At 35.7% G+C, this 11832-nt stretch overlaps 1 long non-coding RNA gene across 1 annotated transcript; it reads right to left on the reverse strand.

The window, feature by feature from the left end:
* Positions 1-2166: 2166 nt before the first annotated feature.
* LOC122695639 lies at positions 2167-11002 on the reverse strand. The gene is made up of 3 exons (XR_006341456.1): positions 10887-11002; positions 7031-7127; positions 2167-2223 (listed from the first exon to the last, which is right to left on the reverse strand). It is a non-coding gene; the product is annotated as an uncharacterized LOC122695639 (long non-coding RNA).
* Between the last annotated feature and the right edge of the window lie 830 nt (positions 11003-11832).

An 11832-nucleotide genomic window follows, 5' to 3' on the forward strand; every position in this document is an offset into this window, starting at 1 on the left:
TTTTATGAATTTAAAAAAAATCTTCAAAGTAGAACACTTCATAAAATTATAACATTTCATAATTTTTTACACATGAATATAATCTGTTTTTAAAAATTGTTAAATCTGTAGTCTACTCTTTTCGGTATTTTAGATACTAGAGGTACTATGTAATTATATAACATTGAACATTTCACATGGAAAAATGAAATATTTCTGGAGCTTTCATGGGGGAAACAGAAAAATTCATTTAAGAGAGAACTGAAAAAAGAAAATATTAATAAAGTTCTCTTCAAGAGGAACATACTATTTTAGACTACAATTCTATATATCATAAGGCCCAACCTTTCTCATGCTATTGCCTTGAGTTTTTGAACTTCACAGGTCCCCTTGCTCTCACCAGGTATGCTTCCACACAGAATGAAAACTTCCCACCTGGCCAGATCATCTATCAGCTAGACCATCTGGATGCCATCTGATGCTCCATAACATATGGGTTTTACCTGCTTGCAAGTCCTTGAAATCATTCAAATAAGCCAGTCATACCCTCCTGGACCCTGTAGAAAGAAACAGCAACCCACCCCAGTACTCTTGCCTGGGGAAATCCATGGATGGAGTAGCCTAGTGGGCTATGGTCCATGGGGTCACAAAGAGTCAGACATGACAGCGACTAACAGACCCTCCCAGAGTTACCCCTACCCTCTTTTTACCACAAACCCTATCTCCTAAAGCCTGTTTATTCACTGTATTCCTGAGTGCAACTCAGTATTCCTGAGTGGCATGTTACACCTTCCTCTGGGGCTGTAAGTATATTTAATTAATAAACTTCCATTTGATTGTTAGGTGGCATGTATTTGGCCATGACTGTGGTTGAAATCCAATTCACCGCACTTCACTAATCAACATCATTTTAACACTTGCTTGTCCTCCAGGCAGCACACAACCTAAACAATACTGTAAGATTTCTGCCTAAGTTATTTTCTAGGAATTTGGAGTCAACTGCATCTAATTCAAGCTGAGTTAGTTACGACAGAGAGGACCACCAACCCTTCAATTGGACAGGCACAAGTGTCCTCAGTGACTCTGGACATCAGAGGACTGAAAATTACCCTCAGAACAAGCAGAGGCCTGTAGTCCAGTTAAGGCTGTGCAACTGGACAATTAGTACACTTTTCCCAATCACTTTCCCTATAGTTACCATGCCTTGGACTACCTTGCTTCTCTATTCTTTACCCCATAAATGCTGGAAGTCCCTTGCCTCCAGGGAAGCAAAACTGAGATTCGTTCTCCTGTCTCCTCACTTAGCTGCCTTGTGAATAAACCCTCTCTCTCTTTGCTGCAAACCTTTGTCTCAGCATTTTGACTTGTGTACATAGGGCAAACTGACCTGGCTCAATATCAGCCATTTAATACTATTTAGAGTAGAGAATCCCTTACTCACCAGCAGAGTTAATAGGAGGTGATCAAAACACTATAATATGGTGCAACGAAATGACCAAACAAAATTTCTCAAAATCTACTTTGGGACAACAACTGCTATACTTTGAATTCCAAATATTAGATTTTAAAACCTTTTTCATCACTTAGATTGCATTAGCTAAACTTAAAAACTATTTCAACTGCAAAAAACAACAACTTGCACCACATAGAATAGGACAGTAATAGAGAAGGGCAACAGAAGATCTGCCCTAAACTCCTATACCGCTAGAATAGATTCGCAAATCCTGGCTTGAAGATTTCCATATTCATCTAATCCTTATAAACACTGGTGTTCCATACAAATGATACTTTAAAAATTAAGAAACACAAAGAAGCAAAAGCAATTTGGTTTCTTTTCATCTCAATTGTTCTCTGAATCACTGTAGTATAATTTTTAAAAATTAGCTTAATTGAGATTAAGGACCTGAATTTATGATCACAATGAAATACATGTTACAGAAGTGTGGCAATAAAACACAACTCTTTATGATAGCATGAAAATTCTGATTTTAATATGAAGAAATTTTTCATTTACTACTAGAGTGATTTAGAAGAATATGCGTGTGTGCTAATTTGATTCAGTCATGTCCAACTCTTTGCAACCCTGTGGACTGTAGCCCCCCCAGCTCCTCTGTCCATGGGATTCTCCAGGCAAGAATACTGGAAAGGGTTACCATGCCCTACTCGTGGCCATCTTCTGACCCAGAGATTGAACCCTCCTCTCCTGTGGCTCCCACACTGCAGATGGATCCTGCACCACTGAGCCTTAGAAGAATATAAGCAAAGTTTAAGAAAATTGAAGCTAATGATTAAAAAAATTTTTAAGTCAACAGATTTTTACATTTTATATTATGCATTTTAATACAACAGTTTATATTATAAATTTCATATTCAGTTTTAAAAACATTCAACAACTCTAGATCCTAAAAGGTTTGTGGTAAGAGTCACTCATTTTATTCATGTTATTTACACTGTTCAACTCCATTTTAAGTTTTCAGGGTTTAATAGCACATTCTCATTTCACATAGCATGCATTTAAACTTGAAACTATAGAGTAAGCCTTTTTATTTAAAAAATACATTTTCACAATTTTTTAAATATTCCTTTTATATTAAGCTATATAATTTATCAAAAGCAAACAGATTATATCCATAAATTTCCTTTTTCAATAAGCACAACCAAGACCACACAGATTTGATTTTCTCACAAACCACATAAATTTATGAGGAACATCTCTACATGCATCATACTTCCATTAATTTTTTCCTTACTTAATCCTTGTATATTAACTTTATGAGTTTTATTTTGACCTATCACATTTATGATACTTTGAGAAAGAATACAAGTACATTTCCATCCTGACCCCTGTACCTGGATAAACATATTTTCTTGACATTGCAGCTTCTGTGAGGGCTGAACTGGTAGAGATGTCTTAGAAAATCTACTCAGAATTTCAGATGTTATCAGTGTATGTCACTGCATTTCTAATTTCACATTTTACTACAATCTAGCTTTGCAAATTCAACCAAGTCATAAACATTCTAAACCTCAAGATCTTTTTCATCAGTGAAGTGAATTTGGAACTATTTCAGTAACAAAAAATGTTATGAATATACCATTTTGACTCACTGACTTTTAAATATTTATTTTTTCATATGTTTACACAGTTCAAAAATCCAAAAGACAAAATTGTAAACAATGAAAAGTTTCAGACTCACTCAATCACCATCAATCTAATTTATCCCACCTCATTCCATCAGAGGCAACCATTGTTATTACTTTGGGGTACATCACCCTGGGGTGCTTTGTGCAAACATAAGTATATATTCATTTTATCTTTTTGTTTAAAAAAAAGTAAACTTGATATAGACAATACTATGAAAATTGCTTTTTCACCTGATAATGATGTATCTTGAGCTCTTTAATATCAATATATAGAAAGTTTCCTTATTTTCTTTATCTGCTTTACTACAGTGATATATTACCAGTCCCCTATTGATGAACACAGGCTTCCCTTGTGGCTCAGATGGTAAAGAATCTCTCTGCAAAGCAGGAGACTGGGGTTCAAGCCCTGGATTGGGAATATCACCTGGAGAAGGGAATAGCTACTCACTCTAGGATTCTTGCCTGGAGAATTCCATGGACAGAGAAGCCCAGCGGATTACAGTCCATGAGGGCACAAAGAGTTGGACATGACTGAGTGACTAATACATACACACACATTGAGGAACACTTGGGTTATTTCCATTCTTCTGGTGTTACAGACAATATTTCAGTTATCTACTTTATAGCTATATCATCTCATCTATGCAGAAATATATTCCAGATAAATTCTAGAAAGTGAGATCAGTTGGTCATAGGATAAAGGCAAATATTTTGATATATTATTATAACTCCTTCTATTGGCATTATAGCACTTGATCTCCCACCAGCAATGTATGAAAGTATGTTTCCCCTTAGCCTGGCCCACAGAATATTTTCTTATTTTCTCATCCTTTTGGATCATTGCTAATCTGAGAAGTAAAAAATGGTATCTTGTTTTATTTTTACTTTGCATTTCTCTTTTGAGTGAGGTTGAATTTTTTTTAAATTACTCTTTAAGGTATATTTAAATTTGTTTTCTTTTGTTCATTCTTTCAATCTTTTATATATCTGTAAGATATTTACATAAATTAGGAAGATTAAATCTTCTCACAGATGAACTGAAAATAATTTTTCCTAGTTTGTCGTTTGTTTTCAGTTTGTTTACAGTGCTTTTTTTCCCTTAATTTTGCTATGCAGAAGTATTTGATATTGTTATAGTCAAATTTATCAATATTTCCCTTTATGGATTATGAATATTAAATCCTGAGAAAAGCTTCCATACTCTAAGCTTATAAAAGGATTTGCACATATTTTATCCCAGTATATTTATGATATTTTTCTTACCCTGAATTCTTGCTCTCCTCTAGTACATTTATTACCAGACTTCTAGTACAATTTTAAAAAGGAATGGTGAGAAAAAACATCCTTGCTTTATAACTGATCTTAGTGAAAAGGATTCAAGTTTCTCATTATTAAGTATGATATTATCTGTATGATTGTTTATAGATATTCTTTTTCAAGATGAAGAAGCCCCCTTGTATTCCCAATTTACTGAGAGTTTTTATCATGAGTGTGCACTGGATATTACTAATATTTTTTCTGCATCTACTGATATGATTATGGGGTTTGTGCTTTTTTAGGCTATTGATGTGATGGATTACATAAATTGTTGTTTGAATGTTGAGCCAGCCTGGCATACCTGGTAAAGAATTTCCTTTGGTCATGATGCATAATTATTTGCATACATTGTTTAATTTGATCCACTAATATTTTGTTGAGGACTTTTACATTTATTTCATGAGAGATGCTGATCTTTAGTTTTCTTTCTGTCTTTGCCTGGTTTTGTTTTCAGGGTAAGCTGGCCTCACAGAATGGGTTAGCAAGTATCCTCTGTGCTTCTATTCTCTGAATGAGACTGCAAAGGTTTGGTTTAACTTTTTCCTAAGTGTTTAATAGAATTCGCCAGTGAGCCCATGTGGGCTTGGTGTTTTCTGTTTTGTAAGATGACTTATTAACTCAGTTTCTTTAATAAAAAAACACACATTTGAATTATCTATTCTTATATAATTTTGGAAATCATGTCTTTCAATGAATTGGTGCATTTCATCTCAGTTATCAGATTTGTAGGCATTGAATTATTCATAATAAATCCCTTATTATACTTTTCATGTCTTTGAGATCTGTAGTGATGTCACATGTTTCTCACTTCTCACATTAGTAACTTGTCTTTTTTCTTTGTTCCTTAGTTAGCATAACTAGAGGCTTATCAGTGTTGTTGATTGGAGTTGAATATTTCTCTGTCCCCTAGATAATCTAGGTTCTGATAATATGCCAGCAAGTTAGGCTCAGGTTAACTAGCTTCACCGGAAGGGAGGCCTTGTTAACAAGAACAGAGTACTCTGGATTATTTCAAAATGGGTTCCTTTTCCCCTCTCTCCCTGCCCAAAGCCTGAGGGTGTTTTTTTCTGATGAGTAATGTGGGAGCTTGACAGACCTCCGAAAGGTAAATCCCACAATACTGAAGCGGGGACTTCCTATGACTGGTTTTCCCTGGAGTTGTTAAACCTCAGATTTGTCCATACTGGCCTCCAACAATTTTGTCAATAACAATTCAGATGTTCCTTCCCCACCACTGGTACCTATAGTGCTTCCTGGTTATATGTCTCTGCTCTAGTAAGCCATGACTCCCTGTATTCACCTATCTTTTTCTCCAATCTGGAGGCAGCAATCTGCCCTGTGATCTCCCCTCTCTTATGGATACAAAAAAAAAAGGTGTTGATTTCTCAGTCTGCTTACATTTGTACCTATTCTTAGGACAGAGGGGTGACTTCCGAACTCCTTATATGTGGAAGCAGAAACTGTTCCAATCCTTACTCAGATGTTTAACTATCAGTTTCACTTGCTGCTCTTGGCCAACAGTAATTGTCAGAGCTCTAAACAATTTAATATTTGATAACTATCTTGAATAATTTTCTTTAAATTATAATAATTTTACTTATTCTTTTAAATATAACTTTACCTCCTACACACATTTTACTAAAAAAATTAAGGAATAAAAGTAGTTAGGAGGGAGGGGACTGTGGTTGGGAACCAACATCCACATCCTTGCTAAATGTTTTCACTTCCTAAGAAAACTTAGTAAAATCCATTGTTAGCAAAACACCTCAAGAGGATGAGAAAAGAAAAAAAGTTATTTTCCTAAGGACTTTGGGATTGGAGAAGCTGGGCATATTTCCACCCTCTCCCACTTAGCTATCTTGGTTCCAGTGCAGCAAAATATCTTCCCCAAAACACAACCATGCCTAAAGGAGAAAAGTAAGTTAACCCTTCGATCACCATATATTTAGACCAATTTCATATACAGTGGAATCATGAATCATTCTGGTAACAGTGCAATCACTTGGACATGTTAGGCAAATATACCCTCTCAGAATCTCCCTAACTGCTCATGCATCATGCATTCACTTATATCATTCAAAGAGAATTTGCGAGTAACTTTTCTTACTATATACATTTTAACAACAAAAATTCTATACTAAGTACTTCACCTAAGTACTTCTAACTCTACACTGGAAGAGATAAGGTCCACATATGAAATCATTTCTGAGATCCATTATTAAGATAATTTTTTAAAAGTAAAAAATGTATGGAGTATATGTATAGTAATTAGTCCCTTAAGTCATCAAGCTGCAAATGTGCACTTCATTCAGAAAATGCCTGTAATAACGGAGATTAACTATTCATCCCATACTTGAAATTTTATTTTCCTTACTCTGCAATCTGCTTTCTTTTCCCTTTTTCAGAAAGCTTCAAGTTTGTTAAAGTCAAAGAACTTAGCTCTTGTATGTTTTTACTTATGATAAACTTCTATTTCAGAGAGGATGAGGTTGATGCAGTCCTCTGAACATCAACATTTCTAACATTAACACCTCTAGTGTTTAGTTATAAAGACACAAGAATCCACAGTTTTAGTTCTTGTTTCACTTACCTACTAGATTTCTGGTTTAGTGCTTCTTAGTTTCAGTCTCTGCTGGGAATTCTCAGGCATCTCTACTCCTCCAATTAAAGCCAATGAACTCCAAAATCTAAAGGAGAAATGTTCACTTTACCATTTTTGGACCATACTTTATTTTTAAGCCAGTTTGATAAGCCTTCTAAAATCTTAGGATATAATGGTCATAGTTTACTGAAACAATCCTTCATCAACACATACAGAGTATTTGCTCAGAATGGTCTGGGTGCAACTGTAGCCTTCTAATATCATTTTCTTGCTCAATGACTTTGTTGTTGCTGTTCCTAATTACTTCAAATCAACCCTAATAATCAGATTCTAATTTCTTCAAGTCAACTTAATTTTTAAGCTCTAGGTCTTTGTGTTCTGACACCAACTTTTGAAGTTGATGGAAAGATGTTAACTGACAAAGATAAAGGATACAAATTTTCTTAAATGAAAAAAATAGGTGAAAAACTACTAAGACAACCACACAAATTGGGGAATCTAACATCTTCAGGCTTTAAGCCCCCAGTTTCCTATTATTTCTGCAGAGGACTCATCCAGCTATAAGGAACTTGCTTTTCTATTATAAAAAGGAATTTGTTCTGATAACTCTTCTGTAAAACTTGGCTACTATGATGGTATAAATAACTAATGCAAATAATCTCAGTCCATTTTTAAAACTTTTCTTGGATACCAAATGAATCTGAATTATCAGTTTTCAAGGCAGTCCAAGCTTTAGATTTGCTTGAGGTAAGTAACTTGCATGGGGATCCATAGGTGAAGCCAAACCTGATTCAAAACTAGTTCACTGTGCTTTACACATTCTGCTCTACTGACTGTGCCTTGTCACTAACTTTGACAGAACTGATTTCACCTCATTAAGCTTCGAAACTGCCCCTCAAATTATACTGATAGAAAGACAGACACAGACGCAGAGCTTGCCATGCATTTATTAGAAACCTATAAGAAAAACTACTTTAAAATATAAGCATTTAAAATTTTTCCTTCTACTTAGCACACATCACAAAAAATTATGTTAATAGTTAATTTTCTTATTTTGTTTTGGCTATTGAGAAATAGAGAGTCAAATTTGGGTACATATTTTGCAAAGCACAAGAAGTTCTGGCCTCATTCCATTTATATGCTCCTTGAAGCTGCCAATTTAACAATTTTATTTAACAATGTTTTATAAGCACAAAAGTATCCATAACTTATAGGTGGATAATAATAATTTGATAACTACTAATAACTGATTTTATTCTGTTTTACATAAATTATTTTATTCAATTATCATATTTTCCTTAGGATATATAGACCATTAATTTTTCCAGTCAGTAGAAATTTTTCCAGTCAAGGGTAACCTTCTTTAAGGCTGTAATATGGAAACTGCATATAATTCTGCCTGCATACAACTGGACCCAATGTATCCTTATAAATATAGGCTAGGGATGCAGATTACAGACCAGTAGCAATCTATTTGTATAAACAAAAGTAAGGAAGAAATAATAGACTATAAGGGATGGAAGAATCTAACAGAGTTTCTTAAGATAAATGAGAAGAAATAAAAAAGCACCCAAATTGATATTTATTTAAATATGAAGGGGGGAGGGGGGGAATAAATAAATATGAAGCAATTTGGCCTGAATTACCCAGTTAGACTATTTACATTGGTCACATAAACCAGTAAATTTTCCATTTCCTTCAAGTCATTTCTACAAATAAGATTAAATTATACCCTATCAATCTTTATTCTAGAATATGCAATGATATAACAAAAATGATTTAAAACTGCTTGAGCATATTATAAATTGAAGACTATCCTATATTTAATTTGAAAATGCTTGTATCACCACCCATGCTCTTTTACTATAATTTTAGTGTACTCTCCTATAAAAAATGCATAGGTGCCATTCATTGATTAATATTTTATATTGAATATGATTTATAACATTCTTTTTTATTGGGGACATGTCAAGCACATCAGATTTTAATACATTCGCTATCCTGCATCATGGCCCATAATTTATTTTTATCCCACTAGTTATAAATTTGGCTATAAATTTGTGTCAGGAAACTGTTTTCAATAAATACACTGAAATTAGTTTGTATTGACCTCAGTATTTAAGAGGGATTCTGAAATATATTATAACTATAGATCAATAACTAATAAAATTCAAAATCACTCTGTTTTGACAAGTTTTTTTCCTTACTGGTAGATTTCATCAAACCAAATATTTGTTGGGTACTGGGGGTATACCCAGTACCCTTTTTATGCCTCCTTTTTATGCCTCTAGCATAGTCTTAATTTTTAGATGGTTATAAAAACATCAAAAAACATGGCTTATTTTCAGAGGTACTTAGAGATTGAAGCCTCCCGGGAAGATAGGCTAACTTAACCAGAGATATCCTAGCCAATTTGACCATGTCTAAGGATGAAGATGGAGATGGGGTACTTTTAAAAAGGAGAAAAAAACAAATATTTAGCCTTGCTTATGGAATTATATGGTGACTATACTGATAACTTTAAATGATATTTCTTTTCTAAATCAATAATAATTGTGTTTGAAAATGAAATCATCTCTTCATATATTTGTCTCTTATCACATCTTCTCTGTAACTGGAAATTAAGAATCTTGTGAAAAGAACTATGTCAGAAATGACTGAGAAGTGACCTGAGGACCTCCAGGTTTGCTGCTCATGCTAGACTTTTGCTGAGCACTCTAAACTAAACTGCTGAATAGTTGCTGAGTTGCCAAAAGGAAAGAATAATGCTGAGACCTGGAGTTTTCCTGCACTCGAAGAAAATACACCTTTTCCTAGTAACAAATGCATACATTCTATAACCCAATCATAGGTACAGAACAGTTTTACTCTACAACCCAAATTCTTGGTAAATAACTTGTATAAGACTGCATTAACATCCCCCTTTTACCCCATAAAAACCTTAATCATTTTCCTCTGGTAGGACACTATTCTGGGTTCCTCCTGAATCTGAGAGCCCCAAATTGTAACTGGAAGTCTTCAAACTGCTTTTTTGCCTCCTTGTTTTAGTTTGGGGTCCTTTAGGTTGACAGTCTTAGAATTGATCTAACTCAACAATTTTATAAATAGATAAATATAACTTTAAGAATACTGAATTATTCAAATTAGTACTGCAAAATTAATAAACACTCTTGTGCTTATGCAAAGTCGTGTTCAACTCTCTGCGACCCTTGGACACTTTGTGACCCTGGGACTCTTTGCAACCCCACAAACTGTAGCCTGCCAGGTCCTCTGTCCAAGGGCTTTCCCAGGCAAGAATACTGGACTGGGTTGCCATTTCCTCCTCCAGGGTATCTTCCCAACCCAGGGATCGAACCCAGGTCTCCTGTGGCTCCTGAATTGGGAAACAGATTCTTTACCACTGAGCGTCTAGGGGAGCCCTTAATGAAGACTATGTCTATGTATTAGATATAATACATATGCCTATGCATTAATGTAACAGTACCTATCGAATACCTCTATACTAGATTCCTGAGCAAGTGTGGAGATAGTGTGGTAATCGAATCATATACATTTTCTGCCCTTGTGAAGCTTCCGGGGCTAGTGAGAAAGAGGGATGCGTCAACTAAATACCCTGTGATGTGATTACAAAGGTCAGTACTATGGAAAAAAATGAACAGGGAGAACTACAAGATATAGGAAGGCATTGACCTTACCAAGTTCACAGAACCAAGCAAAGAGTCTGTGAGAAAACGTACTTTTACCTAAGATAGAAAGGAGGAAGAGATGTTTATAGTCACTTTTATTTATGGTGCACATTTTTCCCGTCAGGATTTAAATTTTCTGAATTTAGGATAAAACTTACAGTCAGTGGAGTGTCCTTAATTGATTCCTTAATTGACACTCTCCCTCGCGAGCTCTCTCTCTCTCCTTCATCTCTCTCCCTCAGGCTGGCGTGCAAGTTTTCCACCATGCCGGCGCGCTTTCTCGCGAGATTGCACTACCACGCAGGGTTCTACCCAGTACGGGTGTACGTTCTCGCGATACTGCCGTCTCGCGATCTCGCCAACTGGCTCTGCGGCTCTCATCTTTCAGGTCTCCTGCGCGCTTTTTTTCCCACTCGGTTCTTCGTTCCTCACGTCTCGGAGGCACAAAAAAAATATTATAAAACCAAAATAACACATCACTACACATCTATCAAAATGGCTTAAAAATATTATGAAACGCTGGCAAGGGAATAGAGGAACTTGATCACGCATACGCTGCTGGTGGAAATGGAATATAAAATGGTAAGCCAGTCTAGAAAAGGTTTAGCCAGTTTCTTATAAAACTGAACGTGCATTAACCCTATGACCCGGAAATTGCACTGTTGGGCATTTAATCCACTCTAGAAAAGGTTTAGCTAGTTTTTTATAAAACTGAACGTGCATTAACCCTATGACCCGGAAATTGCACTGTTGGGCATTTAATCCAGAAAAGATGAATGTTCCCTAGCCACTTTATGAATAGCCAAAAACTGCAAAGAGCCCAGATACCCTTCAACCCCTGACTGATTAAACAATGGTACACCTATACCAGGATTCCACGGCAGCTCAGACAGTAAAGAATCCACCTGCAGTGTGGACAGACCTGGGTTCGATCCGTGCGTTGGGAAGATCCCCTGGAGGACGGCTTGGCAACTCACTCCAGTGTTCTCGCCTGGAGAATCCCGTTAACAGAGGAGCCTGGCAGACTACAGTCCGTGGGGTGGCAAAGAGTCGGACAGGACTGAAAGACTAAGCCCAGCACAGCACACCTACACTGTGAAGGCA

Source organism: Cervus elaphus, chromosome 5 (assembly GCF_910594005.1).
Source record: "Cervus elaphus chromosome 5, mCerEla1.1, whole genome shotgun sequence".
Taxonomy (NCBI): domain Eukaryota; kingdom Metazoa; phylum Chordata; class Mammalia; order Artiodactyla; family Cervidae; genus Cervus; species Cervus elaphus.